Raw genomic sequence first — 14,179 nt, 5'->3', positions numbered from 1 at the left:
CTGGCAGTATGCTGCAGCTTGTGGAACATGACTGCCAGATTGCTGTCCTTCTTAAGCATCCCCTCTCTCTGCATTCACACTACTGCCTTCCTCTAGCTGAGTGTCATCATCAGAGGCTACAAAACACTGGGCATCCTCCTGGAGCATGTACCCAACACTGTGCTCAAAGAGTTCAGGAGACTCCTCAGGAGGACGTGGTGGGTCTAGGGAAGGAGTCACTGATGATGACATTGAGAGGAGGGAAGACAAAGCGTTGGCAGCTGCTTTGCTAGTACCCTGAGACTGGGTGAGAGAGGATGAGGAGGATGAAGAGGGCTTGGTCATCCACTCTACCAAGTCGTTGGCATGTTGCGGCTCAACATGTCCAGCTGCCGAAAAGAAGGACAAGCGTGTCCCATGGCCACGTGCTGATGACAATGCACCGCGTCCATGACCAGCACTGTTGTCTCTAGACACAGAGCCTGCTTGCCCTCTTTTATCGGCTCGCGCCTGTCTGCCTCTCCTTGCTGGCCTTCCAGACATGGTAATGGCCTGAAGGGAGTTGGGTAAAAAAGCAGTTGGGTAGTGTATATTGTGCTAGAGGCACACAACACCCACTAACTCCTGCAGATGCCTTTATTATAGAACACCAGAGATAAAGGGGTATATACAGATGTATACTGTGCTGTGCTGGAGGCACACACAACTTCCAATAACTCCTGCAGATGGCAAGTGGGCTCAAATAGAGAAGAGCTATGTAGGTGGATATAGCGGTATGTACTGGGTACAGAGCACGCAGACAGCACGCACTAGCTCCTAACACTACTGACTGCAAGCTCTATTATAAAAGATAGATCACTAGCTATATAGGTGAGGTGAATATAGCAGTGTATACTGTGGTCAGGGCACGCAGGCAACAACCACTACACAACATCAAGATCGAAAATCGTCCGAAAACGATCGGTGTGTACTGTGTTGAAGGTACACAGAACACCCACTAACTCCTGCAGATGCCTTTATTATAGAACACCAGAGATAAAGGGGTATATACAGATGTATACTGTGCTGTGCTGGAGGCACACACAACTTCCAATAACTCCTGCAGATGGAAAGTGGGCTCAAATAGAGAAGAGCTATGTAGGTGGATATAGCGGTATGTACTGGGTACAGAGCACGCAGACAGCACGCACTAGCTCCTAACACTACTGACTGCAAGCTCTATTATAAAATATAGATCACTAGCTGTATAGGTGAGGTGAATATAGCGGTGTATACTGCGGTCAGGGCACGCAGACAACAACCACTACACAACAGCAAGATTGAAAATCGTCCGAAAACGATCGGTGTGTACTGTGTTGAAGGTACACAGAACACCCACTAACTCCTGCAGATGCCTTTATTATAGAACACCAGAGATAAAGGGGTATATACAGATGTATACTGTGCTGTGCTGGAGGCACACACAACTTCCAATAACTCCTGCAGATGGCAAGTGGGCTCAAATAGAGAAGAGCTATGTAGGTGGATATAGCGGTATGTACTGGGTACAGAGCACGCAGACAGCACGCACTAGCTCCTAACACTACTGACTGCAAGCTCTATTATAAAAGATAGATCACTAGCTATATAGGTGAGGTGAATATAGCGGTGTGTACTGCGGTCAGGGCACGCAGACAACAACCACTACACAACAGCAAGATCGAAAATCGGCCGAAAACGATCGGTGTGTACTGTGTTGAAGGTACACAGAACACCCACTGCTTCAGACGCCAACACACTACACAAGGCCGCCGCGCTGGTGGCCTTATATAGTGTGGGGCGTGCACTACACAGCCTGAGCTATGATTGGCCACAGGTATCCTGCCTGTGGCCAATCATGGCTCTCCTCGCTGCTGGCGCTGCGATTGGCCAAGCATGCGGGGTCACAGTGCATGCTTGGCCAATCATGAGCAAGCAATGCACTGCGCCATCGCAGTGCATTGTGGGCCGTGAGTGCCACACGAATTTGGCGCGAACGGACCAAAACGTTCGGACTTCGCCGAACGGGTGAACAGCCGATGTTCGAGTCGAGCGTATGTTCGACTCGAACACGAAGCTCATCCCTATTAAGGAACAACAACTATGGGAACCTTGGAGTACATGGTACAAAAATTACACTTCCACTATTTAGATAATGCTGATTCTTTAATCATATAGAAGAAAGAACTCCTGTGCGTTTTAATATTTTTTGGATGGCTTTAAAAATAATTTCATAACAAAATGACAAATATATCACATGTCTGTTTATCTGAATTAAGAGTAAGAATAGATCTTTATTTTCCTTCATAAAAGATAACTACTGTGTTTGAATTTCCTTTAGGATGTTGGCCTAGGTACTCCAAGACACAGATAGATCCCTGTGAGGGGTGTCTTGGGGTCCAGAAGTGGCCTTTATCCATATCGCTATTTATAAGTCTTACAATAATTATATTACGGACTTTATTATACAAGTTCTAAGAGACTTACTCTTGTTCGAGTCCCTTTATGACTATGAATATTAGATACTTGGGAATACTACTTTATTCTTTATTGTGGACTATTTGTTTCTATGCTATATTGTGCTGAGAAAACCCTGTCACTACATTATACTGTTATGTTACTTTTATTACTATATATTATTTTTTTTGTTTTGTATCCCTTGTTGTAACCAACTCTGCTAAAAATCTCAATAAAAACATTTGAAAAGAAATGTAAGATGGTCTTCCAACAGCCGCCCTTTACTTCCAGAGAGCGGGGGCTCTCTGTAGACTTTCCCAAGAGGGATCAGACTGAAATCCCTGCTCTCTTTCTTATTCCTAACTCCATCCAGCAATATTTTTGGGCCCACAAAATTCAGTGGGTAAACCCAAGCAATGAGTTCTGATTAAAGCTCATAACTCAGGCAGTTGATTGAGCTATATACTTTTTCATTCCTAACGCAGTCAAGCAATATTTTTGGGTCCACAAAATTCAGTGATGAACCCAAGCAATGAGTTATGATTAAAGCTCATAACTCTGACACTGCTTCTATAGCATGTTAGACAATTTATTTTATCATCCTTAACCACTTAAGGACCGCCGCATGGCAATGTATGTCGGTGCAATGGCAGCGACAGGCGCAAGGGCAGTACAGCGGTGTAGTGGTTAGCACTCTCACCTAGCAGTAAGAAGGGTCACTGGTTCAAATCCCAACCACAACACTACCTGCCTGGAGTTTGCATGTTCTCCCTGTGCCTGTGTGGGTTTCCTCCAGGTACTCCAGTTTCCTCCCACAATCCAAAGACATGCAGGTAGGTAAATTGGCTCTAGTATATGCATGGGGACATTGGATTGTGGTCTACTTGAGGGTAGGGACCAATGTGAGTGTGCAATGTACAGGAATAGGGACAATTGTAGACACTCACTCAGATTAAACTGGATGGACTGGTGTCTTTTTTCAACCTAACTAACTATGAAACTATGAAAGCACGTAGCATGTACGTGCTCGCCTTCCAGCGGGTGGGGGGTCCGATCGTACCCCCCTCCCACTGGATGCGGCGGTCCGTTCCGCTTCAGGAGCGATCCGGGATGAGGGGATGGCCGTTGCTTTCTGGTCATCCCCTCTCGATAGCTCCTGGCGAATGAGAAGCTTCCCCTGCTGTGTATAGTAAACACAGCCAGGCAGGGAGGAAGTGATGGCATTCTCCTCGGGGCGGTCTTATTGACCGGACTACGAGGAGAACAGTGAAACGACCCCCCACCCCTCCTTTACACTTCAATGTATTCAGATCGCCGAAAACGGCGATTCTGAATACCGGATATTTTTTTTTAAATCGGCGCCATTGGCAGCTGAGTAAACGGGAAGTGACGTCATGACGTCGCTTCCGTGTTTACTATGAGGAGACTGGAACGAAGCCGATTACGGCTTCGTTCCAGTTCCTCCCCAGCGGCATCGCACCAGGAATCGGTGCTCCGTATCGAGCGGGAGCACCGGTAACAGCGGCGGGAGGGGGGACGTCCCCTCCCGCTCCTCCGGCATAACAGCCGAGCGGCTTTTAGCCGCATCGGTTGTTATGGCTGGATAGCCAATTGCCTGCTGAAAAAAACAGTACTGGGATGATGCCTGCAGGTGCTGGCATCATCCTGGTATACCGCCCGGAAGACAAGTACGCACATCTGCGTATGCTCAGCGGGAAGGGGTTAATAACAAGGTTGAATATAGACAGGCACAGAGAGAACATGCAAACTCAGGGAGGGAGTGTCATGGTTGGGATTTGAACCAGCAACCCTTCTTACTGCTAGATGAGAGTGCTAACCACTACACCACTGTGCTGCCCAAACCACTGGGCTTCAATATCTCCAGGTCACTTAACCCCTGAATCTCTAAAGCTGGCCATGCACATGTCAGTTTTTTTCATTCAGCTAGTGGGTTAAATTTAAAAAACAACACCTGACTGGATTCCTCCATCCACACACTCAACGTGGGTGCTGGAATCTTCTCCACTGTATTATTGAATTCTGACAGCAGGAAGGCTACCTTGCTGTCAAAATATGCAGATCATCTCTCCAGCCTACAGCCCTGACTGATTGGGAATATCCTGACTTCTGTTCAACCACAGTGGCCACACATGGATCCAAATTCATCTTTAGTTACTCTAAGGCTTGCCATACATGGAAGTTTTTTTTAAAGTGGGCTAATCAAAAAAAAGCAAAAACAACTGAACCGATTATCACATTGACACAAGTGGGGTCAATAGAGAAATCCTTCTTTCTGGGTTATTGTATTCTGACAAAAGGGGAGATGACCCCACTGTCAAAATAAACTAATCAGCACTTATTGAAAGTAAAACCTTCCAACAAGCCGGTTCGAGAGAAGTCGATTCGAGAAAAGTTTCATGATGTGCCTATTTTGTGAGGTTCCCCCCCAAAAAAAAACTATACCTTTGTCTTAAATAACTTATGATTGACCAGACGACACATTCTCTTTGGAGTCGAATGGCCATAGCAGCCTTTTTATTACCAGCAGATGAAAATACAAAATTCTTAGAAACAAAATAACTTAATGCATATAAATACATTTTACAACAAACATTATAACCAAATATATATATCAGTATTACACATTCAGGGTGATATGGCCGTAGGCAATCTTGCTGTCCACTCTCAACCCTCTTGACAAACGCCAAGATGGTCACCTCGGCAAACAAGCAGAAAAATAAAACAGGTCGTCGACGCCAACAACATACCGTATATACTCGAGTATAGGCCGACCCGAGTATAAGCCGAGGCCCCCAATTTACCCCCAAAAAACTGGGAAACCTATTGACTCGTGTATAAGCCGAGGGTGAGATATGCCTGTCCATCCCTGTGTGTGTCCGTCCATCCCTGTGTGTCCGTCCATCCCTGTGTGTGTGTCCATCCATCCATCCCTGTGTGTGTGTGCGTCCATCCATCCATCCATCCCTGTGTGTGTGTGTGTGTGTCCATCCATCCATCCATCCCTGTGTGTGTGTGTGTGTGTGTCCATCCGTGTGTGTGTGTGTGTGTGTGTGTGTGTGTGTGTGTGTGTGTGTGTGTGTCCGTGCAGCCTTGTGTGTCCAGCCTACCTGTGTCCCGAGCGGTCCCGTCCGGTCCCGTCCCGAGCCTCCGTGTCGTCCCGTCCCGAGCCTCCGTGTCGTCCCGTCCCGAGCCTCCGTGTCGTCCCGTCCCGAGCCTCCGTGTCGTCCCATGCCAGGATCGCCGCTCTTCGTCGGCGCCCTGGCGGCCATTCCCCTGTTCAAAAGCCCCGCCTCCGCCTGTGATAGGCGGAACACTCAATTTCCCAGCAGTCAGTGTTCCGCCTATCACGGACATCGGCTCATCCGAGGATGAGCCGATGTCCGTGATAGGCGGAACACTGACTGCTGGGAAATTGAGTGTTCCGCCTATCACAGGCTGAGGCGGAGGCGGAGGCGCGGCTTTTGAAAGGTAGAATGGCCGCTGTCTGTCTGCTCGACACGCTGTTCGGGCAGTCAGACAGCGGTGACTCGAGTATAAGCCGAGGGGGGCACTTTCAGCCTCAAAAAAGAGGCTGAAAATCTCAGCTTATACTCGAGTATATACGGTATTAAAAAAGCCTACGGCACCTGGTATTCCCATGCGGTCTCCCATCCAGGTACTAACCAGGTCCGACCCTGCTTAGCATCCGAGATCAAACGAGATCGATCGCATTCAGGGAGATGTGGCCGTAGGCGATCTTGCTGGCCACTCTCAACCCTCCTGACAAACGCCAACATGGTCACCTTGGCAAACAAGCAGAAAAATAAAACAGGACGTTGATGACAGCAACATATTTAAAAAAGCCTACAACACCTAGTGTTCCCAGGCGGTCTCCCATCCAGGTACTATCCAGGCACGACCCTGCTTAGCATCTGAGATCAAACGAGCTTGAGTGCATTCAGGGTGATGTGGCCATATGCGATCTTGGTGGCCACTCTCAACCCTCTTGACAAACGTCAAGATGGGTACCTCGGCAAACAAGCAGAAAAATTCAACAGGACGTTGATGACAGCAACATATTTAAAAAAGCCTACTACACCTAGTACTCCCAAGCGGTCTCCTATCCAGCTACTAACCAGGACCGACCCTGCTTATCATCTGAAATCAGATGTGATCGGGCGCATTCAGGGTGATATGGCCGTAGGCAGGGCCGCTGATAGAAATCATGGGGCCCCGTACAGCCTACCTGATGGGGCCCCCTTCAGCTCCACCCTGGCCCCGCCCCTGGTCCCTCATTTAGCCCCACCCCTTGCCCCACCCATTGTCCCTCCCCAGACCCCGCCTTGAAACAAGGTGTAGGTTTGTCTACAAGTGACATTTGTTTTTCTCCAGTCAGTTATAGGTTTGATTATCCAAAAGAAATACTGTTTTCAGATGAGAACATACCTCTTTAATATCTATATGTAATACAAACAAAACAAATAAATAAAATGGTATTTTGGAGAGTATTGGCAGGATATTTATTGCAGAGTATTGGCAGGGTAAGTATTGCAGAGTATTGGTAGGGTAAGTATTGCAGAGTATTGCCAGGGTATTGGCAAGGTATTGGCGGGGTATGTATTGCAGAGTATTGGTGGGGTATGTATTGCAGAGTATTGGCAGGGTAAGTATTGCAGAGTATTGCCAGGGTATTGGCGGGATAAGTATTGCAGAGTATTGGCGGGGTATGTATTGCAGAGTATTGGCGGGGTAAGTATTGCAGAGTATAGGCAGGGTAAGTATTGTAGAGTATTGGCAGTGTATTGGCAGAGTAAGTATTGCAGAGTATTGGCAGGGTAAGTATAAAGTATTGCAGAGTATTGGCAGAGTATGTATTGCAGAGTATTGGCAGGGTATGTATTGCAGAGTATGTATTGCAGAGTATGTACCGCCTGGGAGTACCAGGTGCCGTAGTCTTTTTTTTTATATGTTGTTGGCGTCAACGACCTGTTTTATTTTATTTGTTTTACCTGTTTTAGGCCATCTTGCTGGTCACTCTCAACCCTCTTGACAAAAACCAAGATGGTCACCTCGGCAAACAAGCAGAAAATTAAAACAGGTCGTTGACGCCAACAACATATAAAAAAAAAGCCTATGGCAGCTGGTATTCCCAGGTGGTCTCCCATCTATGTACTAACCATTTCAGACCCTGCTTAGCATCCGATATCAGACGAGATCGGGCACATTCAGGGAGACGTGGCTGTAGGCGATTTTGCTGGCCACTCTCAACCCTCTTGACAAATGCCAAGATGGTCAGCTCGACAAATAAGCAGAAAAATAAAACAAGTCGTCGACGCCAACAACATGTTAAAAAAAAGCCTACGGCACCTGGTATTCCCAGGGGGTCTTCCATCCAGGCTCTAACCAGGCCCGACCCTGGTTAGTATCCGAGATCAGACGAGATCAGGCGCATTCAGGGCAATGTGGCCATAGGCGATCTTTTTGGCCACTCTCAACCCTCTTGAAAAACACCAAGATGGTCACCTCGGCAAAAAAGCTGAAAAATAAAAGAGGTTGTCGACATCAACAACATATAAAAAAAAAGCCTACAGCTCCTGGTATTCCCATGCAGTGTACCATCCAGGTACTAACCAGGTTCGACCCTGCTTATCATCCGAGATCAGATGAGATCGGGCGCATTCAGGGTGATGTACAGTAAGCAATCTTTCTGGCCACTCTCAACCCTCTTGACAAACGCCAACATATTTACCTTGGCAAACAACCAGAAAAATAAAACAGGTCGTCGACGCCAACAACATATTAAAAAAAAGAATACGGCACCTGGAATTCCCAGGCGGAATCCCACCCAGGTACTAAACAGGCCCGACCCTGCTTAGCATCCAAAATCAGATGAGATCGGGCAAATTCAGGCTGATTTGGTCGTAGGCGATCTTTCTGGCCACTCTCAACCCTCTTGACAAATGCCAAGATGGTCACCTCGGCAAACAAGCAGAAAAATAAAACAGGTCATCGACGCCAACAACATATTAAAAAAAAGAATACGGCACCTGGTATTCCCTGGCGGTTTCCCATCCAGGTGCTAACCATGTCACCCTGAATGTCCCTAGACCTAAGTGCAGCGTTTGATACAGTAGATCACAATATTCTACTCGTCCACCTCACAGAAGTAGCCGGAGTCCAAGACATAGATCTCCAATGGTTCGCGTCCTTGCTAGGAAATCGGTCACAGACAGTGAAACTAGTAAAATTCCTCTCCGAAACTAAGGCAGTCACCTGCGGAGTCCCTCAAGGCTCTCCTTCGTCACCCGTTCTCTTCAATATTTACATTCGCCCACTCCTTCAAATCATCAGATGCTCAGATCTCTGCTTCCACTCTTACGCTGACGACACGCAACTTTATTTCCGGATCAATGGAAAAAAAGATCACCAACAACAACTTGAAAACTGCCTCAAATCAATAGTGGACTGGATGACCACTAACTCCTCCAGCTGAACGAATCAAAGACAGAGCTTCTTATCTTACACCCAAATCATAAGCCCGAAACCAAAACCTCCTGGTCTCCACCAACCGTCTTTGGGCAGACTATCTCCCCAAAGACCAAAGCAAAGAGTCTCGGGGTTATTTTAGACGCACAAATGTCAATGGATGCGCATATAGGAGCAGTAGTCAGTGGATCTCACCATCTGCTGCGCATGCTTCCCAGACTCATCCCTTTTATCCCAAAGAATGACAAAGCAGTGGTAGTTGGAACAATCATTAATTCACCACTGGACTACGCAAATTCGCTTTACATAGGATTACCACAATATCAACTTGCGCGATTACAACTGATCCAAAACACGGCGGCAAGGCTGATAACAGGAAAAAAAACCCTGGGAATCCATCTCTCCGTCGCTGAGGAGCTTACATTGGCTAACCATAAAAAATCGGATCACGTTCAAGACCCTTTGCCTCACCCACAAATGCGTGCATAGAGAAGCTCCGCAATACCTAATGGAGAAAATAAATCATTACACACCAAACCGCAGTCTTAAATCCAAGGGGGATCGGAGATTCGCTGTCCAAGGGCCTCGGCTATGGAATGCTCTACCAATCAACATCCGCCTGGAAGAAAATCACCTGGCTTTTAGGAAAAACCTCAAGACCTTCCTCTTTTAGCAGATGATCAATTCTCGCCACAGCGCCTAGCGGTGATTCAGTTCGCATTGTGCACTATACAAGTATTTCATTCATTCATTTGTTCATTCCCAGGTGGTCTCCCATCCAGGTACTAACCAGGCCTGACCGTGCTTAGCATTCAAGATCAGGTGCATTCAGGGTGATGTGGCCATAGGCAATGTTGCTGGCCACTCTCAACCCTCTTGACAAATGCCAAGATGGTCATCAAACAAGCAGAAAGATAAAACAAGTCATTGACGCCAACAACATAATAAAAAAAAGCCTACAGCACCTGGTATTCCCAAGCGGTCTCCCATCAAGGTATTAACCAGGCCCAACCTTGCTTAGCATCCGAGATCAGGCATATTCCAGGTGATGGGGCTGTAGGATCTCGTTGACCCCTCACAACCCTCTTGACAAATGCCAAGATGGTCACCTCGGCAAACAAGCAGTAAAATAAAACAGGTCATCGATGCCAACAACATATAAAAAAAAGCCCACGGCACCTGGTATTCTCCGGCAGTCTCCGATCCAGGTACTAACCAGGCACGTCCCTGCTTAGCATCCACAATCAGACGAGATCGGACGCATTCAGGGTGATGTAGCTGTAGGCCATCTTGCTGGTCACTCTAAACCCTCTTGACAAACGCCAAGATGGTCACCTCAGCAAACAAGCAGAAAAATAAAACAGGTCGCCAAAAACATATTAAAAAAAAGCCTACGGCACCTGGTCTTCCCAGACGGTCTCCCATTCAGGTGCTAACCAGTCCTGACCCTGCTTAGCAATCGATATCAGATGAGATCAGCACATTCAGGGTGATGTGGCCATAGGGGTTCTTGTGGCCACTCTCAACCCTCTTGACAAACACCAAGATGGTCACCTCGGCAAACAAGCAGAAAAATAAACAGGTCGTCGATGCCAACATATTAAAAAAAAGCTAACGGCACCAGGTATTCCCAGGCAGTCTCCCATCCAGGTACTAACCAGTCCAGACCCTGCTTAGCATCCGAGATTGGGCGCATTCAGAGTGATTTAGCCATATGCCATCTTGCTGGTCACTGCAAACACTGTTGACAAACGCCAAGATGGTCAACTCAGCAAACAAGCTGAAAATTAAAACAGGTTGTCGACGCCAACAACATATTAAAAATTAGCCTACGGCACCTGGTATTGCCAGGCGGTCTCCCATCCTGGTACTAACCAGGCCCGACCCTGCTTTGCATCCAAGGTCAGATGGTATCGGGCACATTCAGGGTGATGTGGCCGTAGGGGATCCTGCTGGCAACTCTCAACCCTCTTGACAAATGCCAATATGGTCACCTCGGCAAACAAGCAGAAAAATAAAACAGGTCATCGACGCCAATAACATATTAAAAAAAAAAGCCTACAGCACCTGGTATTCCCAGGTGGAGAGTGGCCAGCAAGATTGCCTACGGCTCCATCACCCGGAATGTGCCTGATCTCGTCTGATCTCGGATGCTAAGCAGGGTTGGGCATGCTTAGTACCTGGATAGGAGACCGCCTGGGAATACCAGGTGCCGTAGGCTTTTTTATAATATGTTGACTTCGACGACCCTTCTTCTTCTTCTTCTTCAGAAGTTGCCTTGTCGAGTCCTCCGCTCACAATAGCTCTGACCGGGCACGCGGCGACTTATATAGGGACATCACCGGATGATGTCCCCGCCCATTTTGGTGTCCCAGTCCCAGAGGATGCTGGGACTGTGACATCATAATAGGCGGGGACATCATCCGGTGATGTCCCTATATAAGTCGCTGCGTGCCCGGTCAGAGCCATTGTGAGCGGAGGACTCGACGAGGCAACATCTGAAGAAGAAGAAGAGAAGAACAGAACAGAAGGCGGCGGCAGCGGCGGTGACAGCGGCGACAGAAGACCGGGCCACCGCCTGTAAAAGAGCTATAAGAAGGCGCGGTGGCCCAGCACAAGAACCGAAGAGGGGGGACAAGACCCCCGAAGTCGGAAGAAGAGGGCGGCGGCGAGGAAGAAAGCCGGACTCCTCCGCTAGTAAAAGAGCTACAAGAAGATAGCGGAGGAGTGCGGCGAGAAGACCCCCGAAGACGGAAGACCCCCGGAGCTGTGCAATAAATTATTTTATCTTGTGTGTTGTGTTTTTTTTTTGTACTTTATTTTACAGGTGAATGGGTAGGGGTACATTGTACCCCATACTCATTCACATAGGGTGGGGGGCCGGTATCCAGGGGCCCCCTTATTAAAGGGGGCTCCCGGATTCCGATAAACCCACGCCCGCAGACCCCGACAACCAACGGCCAGGGTTGTCGGGAAGAGGCCCTTGTCCTCATCAACATGGGGACAAGGTGCTTCGAGGTGGGGGGGCCGCGCGGCCCCCACTTCCCCAAGGCACCCCCCATGTTGAGGGCACGCGGCCTGGTACAGCTCAGGAGAGGGGGGGGCGCTCGCTTGCCCCTCCTTTCCTGGCTGGCCGGGTAGCGTGCTCGGACAAGGGTCTGTTGTGGACTTGGGGGGGGACCCCCACGCAGATTTTTTTTGGCGTTGGGGTTCCCCTTTAAGTCCATACCAGGTGGCGGGGCCAGCGGCGTCTTCTACCTGGAGACCCGCTCGAAATGAGCGGACTTTTCTCCGGGCGGGAAAAGTCCATTCATTTCAAAAGTACGGCGGACTGGCACACTCGTGGCCAGATTGTCCGCCGAAATGCGAGTCCAGCGGGAAGATTGGAGTGCAAAACTACTTTCTAAGTCCGCCGTACTTTCGGGTCAAAAAAGTATGCCAGAAGCCTACACATGGGGGGATTGTCCGGCGGACTTGAGTTTGCCGGACTTTTCCACCCACTTGTTTGATTGTGTGTACGCGGCATAAGAGTAACTAAAGATAAATTTGGATCCATGTGTGGCCACTGTGGTTGAACAGAAGTCAGGATATTCCTAATCAGTCAGGGCTGTAGGCTGGAGAGATGATCTGTATATTTTGACAGCAAGGTAGCCTTCCTGCTGTCAGAATTCAATAATACAGTGGAGAGGATTCCAGCACCCACATTGAGTGTGTGGATGGAGGAATCCAGTCAGGTGTTGTTTTTTAAATTTAACCCACTAGCTGAATGAAAAAAACTGACATGTGCATGGCCAGCGTTAGAGATTCAGGGGTTAAGTGACCTGGAGATATTGAAGCACAGTGGTTTGGGCAGCACAGTGGTGTAGTGGTTAGCACTCTCATCTAGCAGTAAGAAGGGTTGCTGGTTTAAATCCCAACCATGACACTACCTGCCTGGAGTTTGCATGTTCTCCCTGTGCCTGTCTATATTCAACCTTATTATTAAGCCAGGTTTAACCATGAAGTAAGCATTTTAGGTTAACAGTAAAAAAAATGTATATCGTGCCATGGTTTCGATTGTGTCAGACTGCCTTCCGGATTTAAATATAAAACGCTACCAAAAAACTGTTAGCAATCGCAGGGATCAGGCCAGACTCTGCGAACGCTGCAGTTATGTGTTTAGTGTTTTGTAAGTGACAGTGATCGATCGATACTGCACTTGGGTGGGCTGGGCTGAAAGACATTATGTGCTCTACAAACTATTACTACCTTGTCTCTTCCCATACTTATCTAATTTATAAAACCCTACTAAGCACACTGATATAAAGTTACTTATGAAAACACACACATTGCTGCTAGTAAAACATTATCTTATTTATTTCCCATTAAATTAGGAAAGCTAACATAAAGTAATAAAAGGACATTACAATATCACGCAGCTTACATTCAGAACATACAATACAATAATATGAAAGATACTTATCACACGGTCCTCTGCGAGGCTTTGCTGCATCAGCTAGGCTCAGACCAGGACAGGGCCTTCACCATGAGGTTTAGGCCGGAGCCATCTCCCAAAGTAGGCCGAGTCACCACATGGCAGGGTCTCACAGCAAACAGGAAAACATTGTCTGTGTGTGAGCCTTTTCATACAAACATACACACCCACTCGTAGCCACCCCCATTTGCCTTCCATCCAATAGATTTCGCCAAGAGGCATTCCTTCACATGTATGTCCATTCTTCAGGAAGCATGCTGTATTGTCCACTATTGATCAGTGTTTTCAACGATGAGCCACCCAGCTTGATTTTACTCCCTTTGAAGCCTGCAACCACACACACATCACAGCAGGGGGGGTCCGAGTCCAGCTATTGTTCTTCTGATTACAAAGCTTTCATGTGCTTCATTCATTTGAGGCTAAGTGGCTACCTCAACAATGAACAGATAACATAAGTATTATATGAATTCAATCCAACAGCCGCTTTGCGCCTGAAAGGCGCATACCACCCCTCTTCAGACACGGTTCCTATTAAACAGTCCATAACTGTCCTAACGTGTGTGGCTCCCCAACATGTGTTTCTGAACCAGTACCTATGGAACAGTCCTTAGCTGTGTAATGTGTTGTGGTTTTCAACATGTGCTTCAGAAACAGCTCCCGTGGAACAGTCCATAATGGTCTTACCGTATTGTGTTTTTCAACATGTGCAGAAACAGGTTCTATGGAGCAGTCCATAATTGTGTTACCGTGTGGTGCTTCCCAACA

At 47.7% G+C, this 14,179-nt stretch overlaps 1 non-coding gene and 7 pseudogenes across 1 annotated transcript; 1 reads left to right on the top strand and 7 right to left on the bottom strand.

The window, feature by feature from the left end:
* Positions 1–6,089: 6,089 nt before the first annotated feature.
* LOC143958348 (5S ribosomal RNA) lies at positions 6,090–6,208 on the bottom strand. The gene has a single exon (XR_013270130.1). It is a non-coding gene; the product is annotated as a 5S ribosomal RNA (ribosomal RNA).
* A 107-nt stretch (positions 6,209–6,315) lies between these two features.
* LOC143958634 (5S ribosomal RNA) lies at positions 6,316–6,434 on the bottom strand (annotated as a pseudogene).
* A 107-nt stretch (positions 6,435–6,541) lies between these two features.
* LOC143958697 (5S ribosomal RNA) lies at positions 6,542–6,660 on the bottom strand (annotated as a pseudogene).
* A 1,149-nt stretch (positions 6,661–7,809) lies between these two features.
* LOC143958643 (5S ribosomal RNA) lies at positions 7,810–7,928 on the bottom strand (annotated as a pseudogene).
* Positions 7,929–8,036: 108 nt separating this feature from the next.
* On the bottom strand, positions 8,037–8,154 carry LOC143958562 (5S ribosomal RNA; annotated as a pseudogene).
* A 108-nt stretch (positions 8,155–8,262) lies between these two features.
* On the bottom strand, positions 8,263–8,381 carry LOC143958786 (5S ribosomal RNA; annotated as a pseudogene).
* A 2,385-nt stretch (positions 8,382–10,766) lies between these two features.
* LOC143958386 (5S ribosomal RNA) lies at positions 10,767–10,885 on the bottom strand (annotated as a pseudogene).
* A 157-nt stretch (positions 10,886–11,042) lies between these two features.
* Positions 11,043–11,161, top strand: LOC143958489 (5S ribosomal RNA; annotated as a pseudogene).
* The last annotated feature ends 3,018 nt before the right edge of the window (positions 11,162–14,179 follow it).

Source organism: Lithobates pipiens, unplaced genomic scaffold (assembly GCF_037356315.1).
Source record: "Lithobates pipiens isolate NorthernLeopardFrog02 unplaced genomic scaffold, aLitPip1_a1.2 Scaffold_61, whole genome shotgun sequence".
Classification (NCBI taxonomy): domain Eukaryota; kingdom Metazoa; phylum Chordata; class Amphibia; order Anura; family Ranidae; genus Lithobates; species Lithobates pipiens.
This window is presented reverse-complemented; position numbering and strand designations above follow the sequence as displayed.